General features: G+C 39.6%; 1 protein-coding gene across 8 annotated transcripts in view; it reads right to left on the reverse strand.

Annotated features, from left to right (window-relative positions):
* The window catches only part of GPATCH2L (G-patch domain containing 2 like), a 66,035-nt gene that overhangs the window by 19,801 nt on the left and 33,625 nt on the right, over positions 1-12,609 (reverse strand). The gene's annotated exons all lie outside the window — the stretch shown is intronic.

Consider the following 12,609-nt stretch of genomic DNA (forward strand, 5'->3'; position numbering starts at 1 on the left):
ATATTTTGTCCAGTCAGACTACACAAACATCATTAAAACATCATTTTGACAGACCACAAAGTGCAAGAAGAAGAAAAAAAATCAAATCAGTCCCAGTGTATATGAATTAGCTCATTCTAAACAGTGTTTCTCAATCTCTGCATGCTGGCTGGGGAATTCTGGGAGTTGAAGTCCATACATCTTAAACTTGCAGAGGTTGAGAAACACTGCTCTAGAGCTTTTGAAAATCACTTCTGATCTCAGCACTAATGAGCTCTGGTAGTTACAGCAAGTCTTCCTGTCATTGTACATTGTGGAAGTGAAACACACTAGTCAATCTGTTATTTCTGCTTTATGTATTAATATATCCAGGGTTGTGTTTGTTTTGTGCCAAGTTGGAAAAACATAATGTTGTACCCAGAGAGGAACTATCTATAGTTTTCTCTGCTCCAAAGGTCAATCAAAAAACATCTAATTCATGTAAAGAAACAGGGTAAGTTCCTTGTTGAATCTACTTTAAGAATAGTAATAGGATTCAGTTTAAAACACCATAAGTATCTTCTAGACAGTGCAGAGGAATTTGCCTGCCAAGAGAATGAGACAAGATGGAATAAACTCTCCAGGCTGTTAGTGGGACAGCTTAAACTTCAGTGCCTATCTAATATTACAGGAAAGGGATCAAGGAAAGAACTAGCAATGTATTTTTTAATCTTCTGAGAAGGTAGTTGAAGAAAACTGAACAGGTCAAAAGCATACAGATAGAGGTAAGGGACCACTTATGAGTTCAGTTCCTTCAAAATCACATCACTGAACAATGAACAAATACAAGCTCAACTGCAACAGGGGTCTAATGTTGCCAAGCACTTAGATAAAAAGAACCATTCCTAGTATAAAGAAAATACATAAGCTGATTTTCAGGAAGATTGGGCATGGCAGGTCTGGCCCAGTATCAAATTCTTTACATATTTCTGATTCTTTCAACACAGGATTATGAATAGGAATCATAAGACATCCCAATGTGCTTCAGAAACATGTGGAATTGGTCAGGAAGCACATTTCTCAATCAATGCCTTCCTGACATCAATCAGGTAGTTTAGAAAAGCAGATGCTGGGAGACAGCATGGTTGGGCTGCGCTGGAGACCAGGCTGCTGAGGCACTGCCAACCAAGCTGCAATCTCCTCTGGATCTGGTCCTATCTGTGACTCTGTGGATTTTTGTGGACTTGGACAGAAGGACTAGTGATTTTCCTATGGTATTTTTGCCTCTCACCAACCAACAGAAGGCAGTGTAGGACATCCTTCATTCTTGTTGGAACTCATCAGATACACATCGCCAAATTCCACCCTGCCCCTCCCTCCAGGATAAGGGAGGGGAAGAATCATAGATTCTAGCCTGAGGGCATGACATGAAATATCTCTCTGATTGCTTAAAAACAAGAAAGCCATGCATTCATTGTTTAGTTCATACCTCTCTTCCTACAAGCTTGCTGACAGCCAGGCCACTATAGCTCAAAAATAGTCAACAAAGTGCCACGGCTTGAGAGTTCACTTCCCAGTAAAGGAAGTTTGATATATAAGATCTAACTTTAATACAATGGCTACTTGTATCGAATGAATTCCAGCAAGAATGAAACTAGACATACACTACCTCCTGTTGATCAGTAAGTAGCAAAAATACCACAGGAATATATTTATACTATAAAATCCTCCCCCTACCCCCCACCAGATTACTGCCAATAAAGGAGTGGGGGGTGGAGGCCACTGGCACCAACCCGCCTGGCTGGGAGTTTCAGGAACTTTAAAGTCCACACTATCAGAATTGGTAAGGCTGTGTTAATAGTACCCCCACCCCCTGCCCAGAGTGCACCAGCTCAAATCACTTCTGCCATTGATTGCTGGGGTTTTCCTGGGTGAGAGACAAGGCAGGGGATCAGGGAACTCTGTCAGTGGTGAGAAGCAGACTAGGAGTGAACTACAGCCCACCTGACATTATTGAGAGTATCTGAGGAACAGGGGCTCTAGTTTTATGACATACAAAGGATATATAAGTTGTATACGTATGTGGTTATGTAGTACTGGATGGACAGGGCCTAGTGGAATGGCATTTTAATGGTGGGCCTATATGACTGGTTGGGGGTATGGGGTTGGGGGCTCCCTTCTGCCTGGGGGAAGGCTGATCAACCCTGGCAGAGGGAGGCAGGGATAGTCATATCCCTGTAGTACTGGGCCAAGGGAGATTTGGGGGGGGGGGCATGGGTTAGGTTACAGGGGAAAGGAGACCTCCAATGTACAAACAGCACTGTATCTTGTTTGGGTTTTTATTTATTTATTTATTTATTTATTTATTTATTTATTTAATGTATTTAATTTATTTATTTAATGTAGCTGCCCATCCCGCTTTTACGTGACTCTGGGTGGCTTAAAATAAAACAAATAAAATACATAAAACATACAATATAAAAAAGAAATCAAAATAAAACACATAGCAGCTGGGCATAATCTAACTCATCATCCACACAACCAGGAGGTGGGCTCTAACCCACTCCTAGGGCCCCAGACTTGGGCACAAAACCAAGTTTTCAAGGCCTTCAAAAGGGCAACAGAAACAGGGTCAATCTAATTTCAGGGCAGGGGGGATGATTCAAAGGCCAGGTGCCACGGTAGAAAAAGCTATCATTCTGGGCCCCACCTGCTGACACTCCCTAGCTGATGGTATCCAGAGCATGCCCTTCCTGCTCCATCAGGTAGGATGGGTAGAAAAAATTGGGGAGAGACAGTCCCATAAATAAACTGCTCCTAAGCTTAGCCTGTCTCTCCTGTCCAGATCCTTACAGCCCTTCCAACCTGATGGCTCCATTCTAGGGTCTCAGTAGCTGGATTTCTGGGGATCTTGGCCTCAAGGTGCTGATGGTTAAATCAGGTCTGTTTGCAATAAATCCACCTTCATCCACAACTTGATGGTGGATGAAACAGCAGGCCTTTAGGGCATACACCTTATCTGAAATCTGTTCAGCTGGGTAACAGATCCTTTAGCAGGTTTGAAGTCAAAATCGGGGGAGTGGGGGATACCATTGATTATCTGTAGCCAAAGATTCTGCTCCTGAGATACTGAGTACCTATCTGTTAGGCTGGGGTGCAGAGACAAGCTCAGGATCCTACTGATTATCCTGCTGTCCAGTAAGTTCCCTCTCCAGACTGCTGGAATTGGTCTCTGGGCTGGTGTGGAGAAGCCCTATTTTCTACTGAGGGACTTCAGTGTCCTGCCCTGGAAACTGGGTCCAGTAAGGTCTGGGAGTTCATGGCCTCCATGGCAATCATGAGGTTCTCTCAAGTAACCTCAGAGCCAACACAGATGGGCAGTCATACATTAGACCTCATCTTTGTCTCAGAGCAGATGTTGTGTGATCTGGAGATGGAGGAGTTTTCTACCTCCCTGTTGCTATAGCCAGATCATGTTCCATTTACAACTAAGATCCATGTGGGGCCCCAGTGGGGTGGTGGGACCAATTTGGATAGTCTACCCCTAATGAATCCCACTGGTTTCCAGAGGGTACCTGGGGAGTTTTCCAGCTCTCTGGCAAGTGATTTGATTCAGTGCTTGGTAACGTACTGGCAAAAGGAGGCGTGCTCCTTGAACAGCAGGTATAAGCCATGGCTAAAGTGGCCTTTGCCCAGCTGCAGCTGGTCTGCCATCTACAACTTTATTGGGTGCAGGAGGGCCTGGCATTGTAACTCATAACCTCATCACCACCCAGACAGACTACTGCAATGCACTTTACATGGGGCTGCTTTTTAAGGCTACTCTAAAATTACAACTGGTCTAGCACAAGTGGCCTGTGTGTTAAAGGACTCCCAACATTGGGTGCATGTAACACTGATACTGCAGGTCCTGTACTAATTACCGATTCAATTCCAGATACAATTTAAATTGCTGGTTTTAACCTATAAAGTCCTTTATGGCTTGACAGTTGGATATCTCTACCCTGTATAGGCCACCCTACTAGAGCATCAAGGGCAAAACTCTTTGGGGTCCCACATTTCTGGGAGATGAGGATAGCCAATGTTTTTCATTGGCAGTGCTGGCGCTGTGGAATGGTCTCCTCAAGGAGATTAGGCTAGCTCCCTGATAATGGCCTTTAGACAGTTGTTAAAAACTAAATTTTTTTGGAGAACATTCCAGGGATGCTCATCTATTGGGCCATCCTTTATGTTATGTTAACCATGATTGTTAACTCTGTGATATTTAATTTTGTTTTCTTTTAAACATACCAAGGATGTTTTATTTAATTTTTTGCATGTTTTATAAACCAAGAGTTGTGAGATTACAGCAGGGCATCAATTCAATAAACAAACAAATAAATAAAATGCATTGATTTATTACTTGATCAGATTAAGCTATCTGGTTTGATTTGAACGATAAAAATAGGTATTTAACAAATGTGCAGATCTCTTTGTCTGAATCAGACTTTTAATTCAGCCAGCCCAAATCATACATTTGAATCATTCAGATATTAAATCTGATGATGCAGACTTACCCAAGACATTAAAAAAAAAACCAGACAAGCCCTGTATAAATGGTATACTATTACATTTAGTTAATGTTTTAAAAGAGAGAGAACTGTAGATTGAGGCTCCCCTTTCCACCACAGAATGAGGGCAGCATCTTCAGTGGCCAGACTATCACTATCTAAATTCAGCCAAAATTCAGCAAAACTTTCTGCAGTTGGGGGAGGGAAAGGTCTATGACAGAGGAAGATTTGTTGCTGCATGTTTAAGAAAGAAGCTAAATTCATCACAATGACAGGGGAGAGTGTTGGCAGAGATTTGAGCTATTTATTCTTTTAGGAAAATCCCATAAAGAATGACATGAGGAAGCCTCTATCTGCAGTCTTGTTCATCACGTTGGTGAGGAGTCTGATAACAGATGTATGCAGGAGCATGATTTAGTGCCGGGAGCTGGCCCCTGATGTGTATTAATACAGCAGCAAAGCGGAACGAGCTTCTCTTCATCACTCATCTCTATAAAAGAGGTGGAATCCGAGATGGCCTGATGTTAGGCAGAGCAAGCCCATTTGTTCTGCTGACTGATGGAGCCAGCTCAGGCTGTGTCCTTCACCTCTGTGGGGCACTCGGGTTGCATAAAGGAGTTCACTGAAGCAGGACCTGGCCAACAAGTGAGTTGAGAGCAATCGGGCTCAACCAGAGATCTATTCTGAAGGAACAGCTTTGTCTATATAGCCTCCCAAACTGAAACCTGGGCCTGAATTCTGATTCATGACAATCTTTTACTGAAGACACAAGAATTCATCAAAAGAAAACTATATCTACAGTGAAAGAAAGTTGCTGTTCACAAGCTAGTCAGAGAACAGCTATCCAAGGAATGATGATTGAAACCAAGCTGTGTAGAGGGAAAAAAAGAAAAGAAAAGGAAGTCCAATGACCAGGGATGCTCATCCCACAAAATACAGAAAAATATTTTGCTTTCTTGGAATAGCAAAGCATTCAGTTACACTTTTTTTTAAAGAGAGAGGAATCACTTATGACCATAGAAAATGCCCCAACAGACCCAGAAACCAAAAGAGATCCACAAGTTGGTTTTCCAGGCAGAGTTTATACATTCTGTCTTGGCTGCTTTCTTCACTTGTACTCTGTTCCAATGATCTGTAACCATGACCCTTTGCAGAGATTTAATACTGGTTGCATCTTGTCCCAGAAGACATGCTTTTGGTGGACTAAGCTAAATGTGAGGATGATAGCCCTATTTACTGTCCATCCGTCTCTCTTGCTCATACACGCTACTAACAAAATATAGCGGTTATCAGTAAAAACAAAACAAAAAAGCAGAGTTTGCTGGTAGAAGTCTATATGGAGATCAAAGGGATTCACTACATGTGAGGGGAAAAAAACTTTAGTAAAATTTACAAACAATATACTTTTTAGCCAAATGTGGATTTCCTAAAGAATGTATAAAGTGACTCCAGATTCTCTATGAGGCCCCTACATTCCAAGTGAAAATGGTTTTTTTAAATCTACTTTTACACTCTATAAAAGCACTATACAAGGATCTCCACTTTCCCCTTTGAACTTTGTCTAGAACCCCTAGCTTCTGCTACTAGACTAAGATTATAATGGTCATGGATTTTTCCATAATTCAGTTAGTATTACTGATATTTTATTATTTATCTCTGAACCTCATACTTCTATTCCAGCTTTGATGCATCTGATTAATGTCTTTAGCCAAATTGTGGAATATACTGTTAACAGGGCTACACTGGAATTGATGCCAGTAGGTAAAGACTTTTTTGATATGTTAATTGATTATCATTTTTCGTATACGTACTGAATTTATAAATAATTTAGGTATTCTTATTCCAAGCAATATTTCTCAAATAATTATACTGAATATGAGTACGATACCTAAAAAGGTTTCTCTGGACATTGATAGATGAGAGTCATTAAACCTGGTCCTCTAGGGTAGGATATATACTCTTAAAATGAATGTAATTCCCAGGATACTTTATATCTTGTGCGGAATTTCTTATACACATATTCAGAAAATATTTTCACAAACTCAGTAGAATGTTTTGTAAATTTCTATGGGATTCCATAATTCTGAAAACAACTTTGAAAAAGACGCAATTGTCAGGTGAATGTGGAAGTTTAATTTTAGAGCCTATTTCAGAATATTCCAATATCACACTTTTAGTCCATTCCAGTTATATTGTTGTATAACCCAGCCCATACTGTTGGGTTATACAACAATATAAAAGATTGCTGTAACTCCTGTCAGTATATTGATTTGAAAACTGTGACATATTATTTCTGGAAAAATATGTTTTGATCATATTTCTTCTGCTAAATTGACTATGAGGTAATCCATATCTCAAAATTGATTATGGTTTTATGGACGACCTGGATGGATGCTGGGATCTTTTTATTTGATCAGATAGTGAATGATAACGATGAGCTTTTATAATTTCCTATGTTAAAAGATAAACACCATCTGTCAGTTGACACTGGCTAGCATTACTTACAACATTTACTGACAACTTGATTTGTACCAGCAGAATTTTTAGCCTCAGAGACACCTTAGTTAGTAGATGGGATCATTAAATCCTATGACACCAAAAAGCCCAAAATCTGTATAAATATCTATTATCAATAAGTCAGTTTGATATACAAACTTTAAAGACTGAATGGAATAAGAAACTAGGGACCCCATTTTACCTAAACAATGAGAAATAGTTTTTACCCCAATACCAAAAACCTCATTAGATCTTAGAGTATAGCTTATACAACCTCCCAAAATATTTTGCTCATTGGAACCTATTACACTTGTAGAGAAAAGGAATGAGTACATCATCTTGTTGTTAGAGATGCAATCTGAACTAAAGTTACTATGTTCTGAGAAGTAATTACCTATAATAATTTAATTTCAAATCAAGTTTAGTATTTTCAGATACATGCATCCTTTTGAACTATATACCTAGCTGGAACTTAACAGCCAGACAATGGAAATGGATTCTCTGTACCCTTACTATTGCTAAGAGATTAGTTCTTCAACATTGGAAGGACAAATTTATGAATTGAAGATCTAATGTTACTTGCATCGTATGAAAAAGTTGCCTATATAGATTATGCATGGAATAAAATATTGCACTAAAATATGTTTATCTTTTATTGAAATTATGTAAAATAATTCCTAGATATACATCTATATACACATAAGAAGCCCTTATATATACACTTCATCTTGTAATTACATTTTCTCTTTTTCCTTTTCTTGCTATTTAAAATTTTATTAAATAAAGCAAAAAACAAAACAAACAAACAAAACCCAAGATCTTGCTCATCCCAAGGGGGTACTTAGAATCCCCATCTTATAGGAACTCAACTGTATAGGTGCTGGTAGTGACCTCAACACTGTAGAATAAATTACCACCTTTGGTTATTTGCCCCCCTCCCGTTGGTACTTCAGAAAGTTGTAAAAAAGGGACCATTTTGATAGGCATTTGGGCGCTAGGGATAGTGACAGATTGCTTTTTTTATTGAGGAGGGTTTTCATTGTGGTTGGGGTAGATTTAATTTATAAGGTGTTGGTTTTATGGGGAGTGACAGGATGTTTGGATTTTATGTTATGCATGATACAGTAAGCCATCTAGAGTAATTGTGATTGAATGATATATAAATCTAAGTAATATATGAATCAAATAAATTGCAGCAGGAAGGGTTTTAGTTCATCTTACCACAAACGTCTTCCTTTTATGTAAGCTATACCCTTCAGATGTAGTTTGACATGATCAAAATATAATACCCTCTGTATCATCAATTTTTGCCTTTAAAAGAAGAAATCTTCAATTTACACGTTAGACGTCTGTACTTCTCTTGGACTCCTTCTGACTCTCTTCCCTTCTCCACTCCCTAGCTGTTTTTGATGGTGATCTGAATTTCACCAGCAGAATGACAAAATTGGATACAACAGAGATACAAGTTCAAATCTATCCTTAGCCATTCAAACTCTTGGGCCAATCACTCTTTCTCAGCTCATCGTCCAATTTCAGTACTATTACATGTGGAAGCTGTTTCCATTCTTTCTATTACTCCAGTGGGTTTGTGAAGATGCCTCCAAGACTTATCACTCTACTGTTTCAAAGAATTCCTCAAAACTAATTACTGTACTCAAAAACAAAGGTTCTAGTGGTCTTGAGGAAATCTTTTAATGTGGAACATTAATGGGAAATCTATACAGCAGGTCAAAACCTTTAAATATCTGGATATCATTTGAATCATCCACTCACTGGGTTAACCAAATGTGAGAGCTTAATAAAAAAAAATCTCATAGAGCATTCCTTGCTATCATTAAGTATGCACATTCTAATGCTCATAACTACATTCCAACAGCAATCAAACTTTATAAGGCCAAAGTTCTGAGTCAGTTATTATATAGCGTGCAGTTGTCTACATAAAAAGGTATCTTGCCTGGAGACAATTCAAACAAAATCCTTGAAATTCCTGATAAGGGTCCCACATGCCTTGATATGGTTGGAACTAAGCTGCATTTCCTTAGAGGCTCACTTGAGTATATGCTACTTCAGATTCTGACTAAAGCAAACCATGTGGGAATCCTCCCTGGTCCACCTTGCATGCCTGATGGGTACAACTCATCTTTGAGGAGTCAAATCAGTAAGGACCTTGCGTGTTGTGGCTTTCCATCCCAGAATTACCTACCTTCAGTCTTGATAAACCCTTAGCTGAATGTAAACTGAAGATTGGGGATCAAGACATATATACAGATACAAGTAGTTCCCAGGTTAAGAATGCCCAGTTTAAGGATGACTCATAGTTAAGAACAGAGCCTATTTGAGTTAAATACACAATGATTCAAAATTTGAGTTAAATACACAATGATTCAAGTTAAATATACAATGGTTTGAGTTAAATACACAATACTACTTATACAGTATTATACAATAATACAGTTCCGGCTTACATATAAATTCAACTTAAGGACAGAACTTGGGAACGGAACTCATTCTTAAACTGGGGACTACCTATAGCTAGCATCTCCCATCTCTGTTATAGCACCATTGTTCATCCTCCTTATGGAATCCCAGATAATTTTATAATATTTTGTACGATCCACAGTGGTGCAGATCAATATGCTACATATCAGGATGGCAACAGGCAGATATTCCAAGCTCCCACATGAATGTCATATCAACTTATGTTCAGACTTGGAAATCAAATCTGTCTTACACATACAACTTCACTATAAATTATATATCCAATGGCGTATGCAATTAATAGCAGTCATCATTAGACCCTTTATCTGGTTGCAGGACCAAGAAGTCATGGCTATATTGCTTAATGAACAATCCACTAATGCCTCTAAGACAGTGGCAAAATGTTTGTAATTTGCAATGGCTTAGAAGCCATCTAGTTCACACTTAATGTAAATTATTATTTGGCTTAGTTCTATAGCACATTTTTTAAGTTTGTGAATTGTAGTTTGGTCTTGGATCATAAGGATAATAATAAACTATAAGCTCTTTTTCAGCCAACCTACTTCACCAGGTTCTTGTTATGGGAAATAATGGAGAAAGGAGTGAAAGGCAGGGGAAATATCTAATAGATAAATAAACTCAAAGTATTTATGGCCGCTGAAAATACTTTTTTTTTCTTAAAAAATTTGTCAGACTCAAATCCCTATCTGGATTAGAAACCCACATCAAAGTATACTACCAAATGCTGATTTGATACCTCAGTTACTGACAAACATTCTACTACACCATTGCAAAACAAAGTGAACCTCACACATACAGTGCTATGCAAAAGTTTTAGGCAGATGTGAAAAAATGCTGTGAAGTAAGAATGCTTTCAAAAATATATATTGTAATTGTTTATGTTTATCAATTTACAAAATGCAAAGTGAGCGAACAGAAGAAAAATCTAAAACAAATCAATATTTGGTGTGACTACCCTTTGGCTTCAAAACAGCATCAATTCTTACACTTGCACACTTTGTACACTTGCACAAAGTCAGGGATCTTGTAGGATTAGAGTCAGGTGTATGATTAACCAATTATACCAAGCAGGTGCTCATGATCTTCAGTTTCACATGTAGGTTGAAACACAGTCATTAACTGAAACACAAACAGCTGTGTAGGAGGCTTAAAACTGGGTGAGGAACAGCCAAACTCTACTACTAAGGTGAGGTTGTGGAAGAGAGTTTTGTTTTGTTTTGTTTTGTTTTGTTTTGTTTCGTTTCAGGTCATACACCATGGAAAAACTGAGCACAGCAACAAGACACCAGGTAGTTATACTGCATCAGCAAGATCTCTCCCAGGTAAAAATTTCAAAGCAGACTGGGGTTTCAAGATGTGCTGTTCAAGCAATTTTGAAGAAGCACAAAGAAACAGGCAGCATTGAGGACTGTAGATGCAGTGGTCGGCCAAGGAAACTTAATGCAGCAGATAGAAGACACATCATGCTTACTTCTCTTTGACATCGGAAGATGTCCAGCAGTGCCATCAGTACAGAACTGGTGGAAACCAGTGTGACTGAGGTACACCCATCTACTGTCCAGAGAAGTCTGGCCAGAAGTTGTCTTCATGGAAGAATTGTGGCCAAAAAGCCATACCTCCAATGTGGAAACAAGGCTAAGCCACTCAACTATGCATGAAAACATAGGAAACTGGGGTGCAGAAAAATGGCAGCAGGTGCTCTGGACTGATGAGTCAAAATTTGAAATATTTGGCTGTAGCAGGAGGCAGTTTGTTCGCCGAAGGGCTGAAGAGTGGTACAATAATGAGTGTCTGCAGGCAACAGTGAAGCATGGTGGAGATTCCTTGCAAGTTTGGGGCTGCATTTCTGCAAATGGAGTTGGAGATTTGGTCAGGATCAATGGTGTCCTCAATGCTGAGAAATACAGGCAGATACCTATCCATCATGCCATGCCATCAGGGAGGTGTGTGATTGGCCCCAAATTTATTCTGCAGCAGTACAACAACCCCAAACATACAGCCAATGTCATTAAGAACTATCTTCAGCATAAAGAAGAACCCACAGAGCCCTGATCTCAACATCATCAAGTCTGTCTGGGATTACATGAAGAGGCAGAAGGATTTGAGGCAGCCTACATCCACAGGAGATCTGTGGTTAGTTCTTCAAGATATTTGGAACAACCTACCTGCCGAGTTCTTTCAAAAACTGTGTGCAAGTGTATCTAGAAGAATTGATGCTGTTTTGAAGCCAAAGGGTGGTCACATCAAATATTGATTTGATTTGGGTTTTTCTTCTGTTCACTCACTTTGCATTTTGTAAACTGAAAATATAAATAGTTACAATATATATTTTTGAAAGCATTCTTACTTTACAACATTTTTTCACACCTTCCTAAAACATTTGCACAGTACTGTACACTGATCTAGTGTCAGTCTCCTGACCTAGTGTCTGGAGTTTGTGCAGGTCTGGATGAGGAGGAAGTGACTGGGAACTGGCCTAGACTCAATCCTGAGAAGACCAAGTGGCTGTGGTTGTCTGCCCTCCCCAGGATCTGGAGACTTGGTCCTAGATGGGCTTGCAGTGTTCCATTCAAGACCTGTGAGCAATCTGGAGGTTGTCCTGGACTCATAGGTTCTGCTTGAAGAGCAGGGGGCAGCTGTGACCAGGAGGGCCTTTGCACAGGTCCATCTAGTGCTCCGGCTACACCCTTTGTAGAGCAGGAGGCCCTTCAGACAGTCACCCATGCCTTAGTGATTTCATGAATGCTCTACTGCAATGCACTGTACATGGGGCTGCCCTAGAAGCCACTCAGAAGCTACAGCTGGTCCAGAATGCAATGGCACGGGCAATGATGGGAGTGCCACCATATGCCCATGTGTCACCACTGCTTAGTGAGTTGCCCTGGTTGCAATTCATGATGCTGATTATCACCTATACAGTCCTACATGGCTTAAGGCATGGTTATTTGAGAGACTGTTTATCTCCTAGCAATTACCATTTCAAGGTATAACATTCTTCCAGTCTGCCAAAACAGCTAGCAACGTGATGGATGTTTTTCCTTTGCTATAGCAAAAAAGATATCTGTCCTTTTCCACTGAAGCAGAAAGAGACTATGCAAACCAGGAT

Source organism: Python bivittatus, unplaced genomic scaffold (assembly GCF_059951505.1).
Source record: "Python bivittatus isolate LINGU-HERP-01145 unplaced genomic scaffold, Pbiv_v1 ctg000480_np1212, whole genome shotgun sequence".
In the NCBI taxonomy this organism is placed as follows: Eukaryota; Metazoa; Chordata; class Lepidosauria; order Squamata; family Pythonidae; genus Python; species Python bivittatus.